The 8,868-nt window shown below is 35.7% G+C and overlaps 1 long non-coding RNA gene across 1 annotated transcript; it reads right to left on the bottom strand.

Annotated features, from left to right (window-relative positions):
• Nucleotides 1-7,288: 7,288 nt before the first annotated feature.
• LOC124388450 lies at nucleotides 7,289-8,217 on the bottom strand. Its single transcript, XR_006926418.1, has 3 exons — nucleotides 8,123-8,217; nucleotides 7,824-7,856; nucleotides 7,289-7,411 (listed from the first exon to the last, which is right to left on the bottom strand). It is a non-coding gene; the product is annotated as an uncharacterized LOC124388450 (long non-coding RNA).
• Nucleotides 8,218-8,868: the final 651 nt, after the last annotated feature.

Below are 8,868 nucleotides of genomic sequence, written 5' to 3' on the forward strand. Positions count from 1 at the left end.
TAAGCCTCTAAATAAGATCTGGTGCAACCAATTACCTCCAGAAGTCACGTAATTACATAAATAAAGTCCACCTGTGTGCAATCTAAGTGTCACATGATCTCAGTATATATATACACCTGTTCTGAAAGGCCCCAGAGTCTGCAACACCACTTACCAAGGGTCACCACCAAGCAAGCGGCACCCTGAAGACCAAGGAGCTCGCCAAACAGGTCAGGGACAAAGTTGTGGAGAAGTACAGATCAGGGATGGGTTATGATGGAAGGTGCTAAATACAGGGAAATTCTTGAGGGAAACCTGTTTCAGTCTTCCAGAGATTTGAGACTGGGACAGAGGTTCACCTTCCAGCAGGACAATGACCCTAAGCATACTGCTAAAGCAACACTCGAGTAGTTTAAGGGGGAAACATTTAAATGTCTTGGAATGGCCTAGTCAAAGCCCAGACCTCAATCCAATTGAGAGTCTGTGGTATGACTTAAAGATTGCTGTACACCAGCGGAACCCATCCAACTTGACGGAGCTGGAGCAGTTTTGCCTTAAAGAATGGACAAAAATCACAGTGGCTAGATGTGCCAAGCTTATAGATACATACCCCAATTGCTGTAATTGCTGCAAAAGGTGGCTCTACAAAGTAATGACTTTGGGGGGGTGAATAGTTATGCACGCTCAAGTTTTCTGTTTTTTTGTCTTATTTCTTGTTTGTTTCACAATAAAAAATATTTTGCATCTTCAAAGTGGTAGGCATGTTGTGTAAATCAAATGATACAAACCCCCAAAAAATCCATTTTAATTCCAGGTTGTAAGACAACAAAATAGGAAAAACGACAAGGGGGTCAATACTTTTGCAAGGCACTGTAGATGTGGAGGATCATACTGGTACAGAAGTTGACTCAGATACTGCGGTGCTTTATACGTCAGTAGTAGTATTTTATAATCAATGCGAGATTTGATTGGGAGCCAGTCATGGGCGTAAATCCCGGGGGGGGACGGAGGGGACATGTCAATAAAAATATTTTAAAAAATCGCACTCTCTATTATATGAAAAATATATGTATGTATACCTAAAATAATTGTGTAAGTAGAAAAAAACCCGCAAAAATGCATTTAGAAACAGTTGAGTTCCCCCCTCCCCTTCCTCACAGTGGTTTGACCCACTGCCTGCTACAGAGGCAGAACGTGCTTATTAAAGTGAACACAAGGGGGTGGAATTGAGCGGTTTAAGTAATCAGTCATGCTTGTGGGTTTGGTATACTGGTGAAAATCAGTGCTTAAATTAAGGGGGGGTGTTAAAAACACCCCATAAAACTTGTCTCAATTCGAGCAATGGTGAAAATAAAGATTAAGAAACAACACAATGACAATAAAACGAATGCAACAACAACAACAAAAAAGTGTTGAGGACTTTTAACTTAACCTAAGAAGAAAGAAACACGTTGAATCTCACTGAAAATTCAAGCTGTTGTGTATTGGATGCAGTTGCGTTACACTTCTAGCGACAACAATGATAATTCTGTTTTCTTATAAGTAATGGAAAGATATAAACGTTACATCGGGTACTGGAGGTATACAAATAAAAATGCAACACAATTAAATGCTTGAAGGATTTATCAGAAATGATTAGAGCAAACACACACACACACACACACACACACACACACACACACACACACACACACACGACAACAATCACTTACAAAATATTATGGATTATGGACAATTAAAGAATTGTTTTTACATCAAATCAACATTTGTGATCAAAGTGTTAAGTTCCAAGTAAAACAAATCAGAATTCCATGGAAATGGCAGCAGAGTCATAGAAATGTGCGTTTCTGCGTTTTCTGGCACGGGCTCCGTTGCAATTCTAAGAGCGAAAAAAGGGGAGGAAGGTGGAAAAAGAGTGGAAAAACAAATGAATGAAAATGCATTTAAAATAATAATAATAATAATAATAATAATAATTACATATTTAAGCATTCAGCTCTAATGAATCAGAATATAAATAAAATCTGAATAATAATTATAATAATAATAATTCCATATTTCATATTCCATACACACACACACACACACACACACACACACACACACAATAAGGGTCTCTAAATCATAGATTTAATGCCTCTTTGCCTCTCCTGGGTATCGTTCGCCTAATCCTTTTGACCACTCATTACCCTTATGATTATAGATTATACATCTTATTTTAAAATTTTTTTTATTTATGTATTTATTTATTTAATGACTTCCATGACTACCGGATGTATACCTTCCTGAGGCTTGGATGTCTGTGGGCATGGAAATGCTCCGGATGAGCGGATACACACAGGATATGGCAATGTTGAGGCCACCGGAGCGACTGATCACACCTATACCGTCAATCATCCCGACATTGTTCTTGAAGATGATGTGCGTGTTGTTACTCTGTAAAAAAAACAGAGGGGGAAAGAAAAGTCTCAGGTTAAAGATTCTGCATTTGGGTACCTTTCATTTGCCTTTGATACCCGCAATACGAAAGACCTACACCAGTGCTCGAATTGAGTCAGGTCCTATAGGGGGTCCCCAGTTGTTGTGTAATTCATATACTTTTTACTAATATATTCTGGGGACCCCCCCATAAGTCTATTTTTTACTTGTCATGGGGGTCCCTAATGCCTTATTGGGGGGATCCCCCCAGCTCCCCCTCAATTTGAGCACTGCTCTGCATGCTCGCATGGGTTTGATGTGGCGTATTTACAAGCCGCTAGTCGGGTCTTCACACTCGAATCCGAAGCGTTCACGCCAACATGACTAACGTTCCAATCATTTCCTTGATTTTCCAAAAATTAGCTGGGATTTTGTTTCTAGCTGGAAATTTTCCGATCTGACAACGTTCTAGCGATTTAATTTTTTATATATTTATTTATTTATTTATTTAATGACTTCCATGACTACCGGATGTATACCTTCCTGAGGCTTGGATGTCTGTGGGCATGGAAATGCTCTGGATGAGTGGATACACACAGGATATGGCGATGTTGAGGCCACCGGAGCGACTGATCACACCTATACCGTCAATCATCCCGACATTATTCTTGAAGATGATGTGCGTGTTGTTACTCTGTAAAAAAAACAGAGGGGGAAAAAGTAAGTCTCAGGTTAAAGATTCTGCATTTGCGTAACATTAATTCGCATTCGATACCCGCAATATGAAAGATCGACACCAGTGCTCGAATTGAGTCAAGTCTTATAGGGGGTCCCCAGTTGTTGTGTAATTCATATATTTTTTAAGAATCTAATCTTGGGGACCCCCCCATAAGTCTATTTTTTACTTGTCATGGGGGGTCCCTAATGCCTTACTGGGGGGTCCTGGATCCCCCCAGCTCCCCCTCAATTTAAGCACTGCTCTGCATGCTCGCATGGGTTTGATGTGGCGTATTTACAAGCCGCTAGTCGGGTCTTCACACTCGAATCCGAAGCGTTCACGCCAACATGACTAACGTTCCAATCATTTCCTTGATTTTCCAAAAATTAGCTGGGATTTTGTTTCTAGCTGGAAATTTTCCGATCTGACAACGTTCTAGCGATTTAATTTTTTATATATTTATTTATTTATTTATTTATTTATTTATTTATTTATTTATTTATTTATTTATTTATTTATATATTTATTTATTTTACTCGGTAACAGGTGCGATTTAAAAGTCATAAGGACAATATAAAAAAAAGAAAAAAAAAGTTTGTGATACAGATATACAGATTTTTAAAACTACATTAAAAATGGCAACAACCCAAAAAACGGCTCAATTACATGCAAATTAAATGTTTTGCGATCGTTAGGTTTTAATGCTCAAAATATTATCTACCAACTCCGCTGTTTGATTGTTCAGCCCGAAATCGGAGTTTGGAGTATTCAATGACTGGGCAGAATTTGTGAAAGCCAGAAAAAAAACATGCCTCCAAGTTTGACCTGATGGTGGTGCTAGAATTTCTAAGACCAACCCTTCATAAATATGACAAATTTCTCTGCTTCTACTCCCCCAGACGGTTTTATGGGCTGCATAGAAACCCGAGTCAGAAGAAGAATAGAAGGTAACAATAGGATGTTCACATATCGGATACAAGGCCCCTTAAACAGTGCTGGTTGTGTACCGTCAGAGTTGTGCTGCACAAGTTGTCAGTGCTGTCGAAGTTGAACACCAGTCTGCCATTGTAAACCTTCCCTTTGCAGCTTGGGTCGTTAAGGTGGAGAACATCTTCAGAATAACCAGCTTCAAAGAGCTGACAGCGAGACAGAGACAGCAATCCGGCACTGCCCGAACATGTTTCAATGGCGTCTGAGAGAAAATGGAAGAAAAGTCAGAAAACTGTTCAATTCGCTCAATTCGTTCAATGGTTTTCAAACTTTTTTTAGCAGAAGTCTCCCTTGTGTACGACAAATCTTTTTGTGGCCCACAAAAGAAAACTCATGACGCAAAACATTTTAAATTGTACTAAAAACAAATGACAAATTTTTTTTTTACTACTATTATTTTTATATATTCTTTTTTTATTGACTATTTAATTATTTTTTATATTTTTATATATATTTTTTTATTCATCATAGTTTACATATATTGACAATCCTAACATACAGGTAAAATACATATATTTTTAAAAATAATTTTCTAATTAAGATTCTACAATTTGTTTGCGGGCCTCTATCGACATCTGGTGGCCTACCAGGTAGCTGCAGCCGCCAGTTTGAGAAGCACTGAATTAATTCTCAGACAAAGTCACGAATGAATGTGATAATTGAGCTTTTGTACCATTTCTAACCATCTAACCACCAAGCATACAACCAACTTAATGTAAACACAAGAGACAAAGACATCATGTAGACGCTTAGCTTGTCCAAGTAACCAAGAGGGATATGAAAGAGAGGAAGTTTGACCTTGTTTTGAGCACTTTTTATAGTCAATTAAAATGCATTATACATCCGGGGTTGTGCTACAGGGCACTTAGCATGTTTAGAGAAAAAATAAATATTAAAATGTGAAATATACCATAAATATCTGGGTTTCTTGTAGGAATGTACCCACAGCCACAGCCATAAGCTCCATTTATCTGCCTACAGACTTCATCCTCAGTGCATTTCAATGTCTGGCAGGGTCCTACAACGAGATACATAAAGACATCATCACTCTAATATTAATAATAAAGAATAAGGAGGCAAGTCAGCTGACACCATGACCTGATAAAAATAAAACTAAGGAATAAATCTAACAGTGTATTTAATACAGGAAATATGGGAAACTTAGGAACAGTCATTTTTTTAGTTTGGAATGGATGAAACAGAGCTGAGATGCGACTTAAAAGAGTTTCAGAGCTTTAAAAAGTTTACAGAGTATTGTGGTTGTAGTTGTCGTTGAAGCTGTATAAGAGAGAGAAAGAAAAGGAGGCATAGAAATAAAGTTAAATAATGAAAAAAAAAAAAAAAAACGGATTTACATTCACATTTAAACAGTTTTTATATATATATTTATATATATATTTTTTTTTTTACCAAATACATTTTCCGCACATTACAATGTGATGAGTTCATAATTCAATTCAGTTCACTGTTGACATTCGGGAAAAAATATGCGTATTTGTGAAACTAGAAACGCTTTGAAAATAGATTTTTGGAAACAATTCGCGAATCCGCGATTGCGTTTCGTTCTGTTCCAGTTAACGGGTCGTGCCTTATTACGTTAATCGTCTGGCTTCTCTCCATCATTCATTCATGATATTTTTGTCTTGTTTCGGGTGCTAATTTCATCATAATGCCACGTGATCTAACTTTTAATTTAGTGAATCTCGCACAGTCCCTCCCTCTGTAAACATAAAGCCAAAATGTTGCCATATAACAGAGGTCGGATTGAGGTCGGAACTGTGGCATGAAAAAAACTCCCTTAGATGCCATGAGGAAGAAACCTTGAGAGGAACCGGGTTTAAAAGGGAACCCATTCGAGAAAGTCCATTCATTATCGTTCCATCATTGTTAAAGTGTCTCCAAAACAGTTCATGCAAACTGCAGTCATTGTAGCAGACTTTATATTAATTACAGTCCAATTCTATTCAAAAATTACTAAATAAAAAATATTATAATAATAAAAATAAACACAAAATTTGCATGCAATTCAATGAATAAACCTCTATAATACTATATATTATTTTGCAGTTGAAAATGTGTCATATAATGAATACATTTACATTTATAATGTTCACGTGTAGAGAAAAAGACCTTCAGTGAAAACTTACCTCCTATTTCAGGTGTTGTTGTGGATGGTGTTGTTGATGGTGTTGTTGATGGTGTTGTTGTTGATGGTGTTGTTGTTGTTGGTGTTGTTGTTGATGGTGTTGTTGTTGATGGTGTTGTTGTTGTTGATGGTGTTGATAGGACTTAATAATTATTTGAGTAAAAAGGAGAAAATAACAGCAGAGAAAAGAAATAAAAATGATCCCAAAAAGTACTTTTATGAATTTGAACATAAGAATGACTTCATATACTGTATATACACAGTTGAAATCAGATCGTAGGAATTGATTACTGGGATGGTGACAAGATTGCTGTTCTCCATGTCATAGCCGGCCTTGGAAGATTAAATTAGATACTTCCATATTTCAAAAAAATTGCATGAGGAAGTAAATATTTCAAAACCTTTCAATGTAACGACTCTGCAATTTGAACACCAAAGATTGAATCACGTGTATTGACGCCTTACGTCAGAATAAGAAAATTTAATTGGTACGTTTTTCCAGGTGGCTACAAAGACCCAGGAAGCTAAAAAGTTCACTTCAGGGAACATGCTGTTAATTTCTTGGTTAGCTTGGTCTATGAGGGGTCCGCTTGTGGCCTGCTTGTATGTCTTTTCTTCAACGGAAAAATCCAGATAAGTCCAGAATGGAGCGATGATGTCTTGTTGTAGATTGAAAACCAGGTAACCATTCATGTTGAAACTGAGGGAATAAAATAAAATAAAATAAAATAAAATAAAATAAAATAAAATAAAAAGCACATTAAATTAAAATAAATAAATACAATAAAATAATTTAATCAAATCAAATCAAATCAAAATAATAAAATAAAATAATTACATTAAATAAAATTAATTAATTAATTAATTAAAACAAATCAAATCAAAATAATAAAATAAAATAAATTAAAATACAATAAATTAAAATAAAATATAATATAATAATAAATTACATGTGCTTAATAACCTGTAATCCTTTCACTGAAAATTGTGCAACGATCTGTCTCAAAACAATTTCCTGAATTGTTTTTTTGTACTTACATACAGTTGAGAGTAGACATTTTCACCATACTTGAACGGCTGCTCCAGCTGGATTGTTTCATAAGCTCCATCATCGAGGTAAAGGGGAATCGGGTTGGAGCCGACATCGAAAAAAGGCGAAGCTGAAAGAAATCAGTAAAAACAGATTTCATTTAAGGTATTTAAAGTACACAGCTCTTTATATCATTTCGATATAAGAGAGAGAAAGAGAGAGAGAGAGAGAGAGAGAGAGAGAGAGAGAGAGAGAGAAAATAATCACTACCACATTCTTATAAAATGAATTAAAGTAAATTTAGAAAAATTTCAAATCTTTAATGATGAGGGATTAAATACTGGGTGGATGTAATATTCACACTTTTGTAAAAACTTTAACTTTGGTTATGATGATGTGAGTAAAGAGGAGACAATAACAGCAATTAAGGAGACAATTCAATAAAATCACCTGTAAATTTTACTAAATCTAGTATCAGATATAATGGTTTTAATGGTTGGATATAAATTTCACACTTGTACATACACACACTACAACTTTACCTGCTGTTGTTGTTTCTGCATAAATATCAGGGTCTAAAAGAGAAAAAAAAGACATTTTTATCAATTATTTTATAATGATTGTATATTTTCTGGAAACATGTGAACATCCAAACACTGTCAGTGAAACCGTGTGTAGTCGGCTGAAAATATGTACTTTGTCCTGTCTTTTCGATATCATATTTGAGAAAGAGTAAAAGAGAGAGATGTATATATCATACATACATTCATACTTGTGCATAACTATATCATGTCATTTGAGTTAGATGCTAACCGCTAATTTCATGGCTCTGTTCATGTACCTTTGACAATAAAGTTGAATTGAATTGAATCGAATCTGATGAACGATTTAGTGACGACTCAGTAATTTCATGATTCATCATTGTGATTTATGTCCAACCTGATTGGTTGTTTCCTTCATGTGCCCTTTTGTCACCTGTGATGAATTTATTTTTAAATACCATCACGTTTCCATGGTTGAGTTGCCAAGTTACTTTTGTTCTTCTGCAAGTAACAAGTCATCTTGATTTTCCCGCCTTTTTGTTGTTGTTGTTCACGTTCTGATCTTGTTTTGCCCCATTGTTCATGGGCGTAAATCCCCGGTCCAAGGGTTGTCCCCCCCAATAAAAATATTTTTCAAAATCGCACCCTCTATTATATGTATTCTCTATTATATGAAAAATATATGTATGTATAACTAAAATAATTGTGTAAGTAGAAAAAAACCCGCAAAAATGCATTTATAAACAGTTGAGTTCCCCCCCTCTCCTTCCTCACAGTGGTTTGACCCACTGCCTGCTTTCCCAGTTCATCTCACCTTCACTACACACACGAGTCAGGTGTGTGTCTGGAGCTCAATTAATTTTCATCTCCATTAAGTAGGGTATTTTATTCACTTATTTTATTCACTAAATAAAGCAATTCCCTATAATGTAGTTGATGACTTATTCATAACGGATGTAATTTCTCCATGAATCTGCTCTATTAGTGATTAAAATATCACTTATCTAGTGAACGTTAGCTTGTGTACAATAGCTTGTAGCATAGC

The sequence above is a fragment of the Silurus meridionalis genome, chromosome 7, assembly GCF_014805685.1.
Source record: "Silurus meridionalis isolate SWU-2019-XX chromosome 7, ASM1480568v1, whole genome shotgun sequence".
Taxonomy (NCBI): Eukaryota; Metazoa; Chordata; class Actinopteri; order Siluriformes; family Siluridae; genus Silurus; species Silurus meridionalis.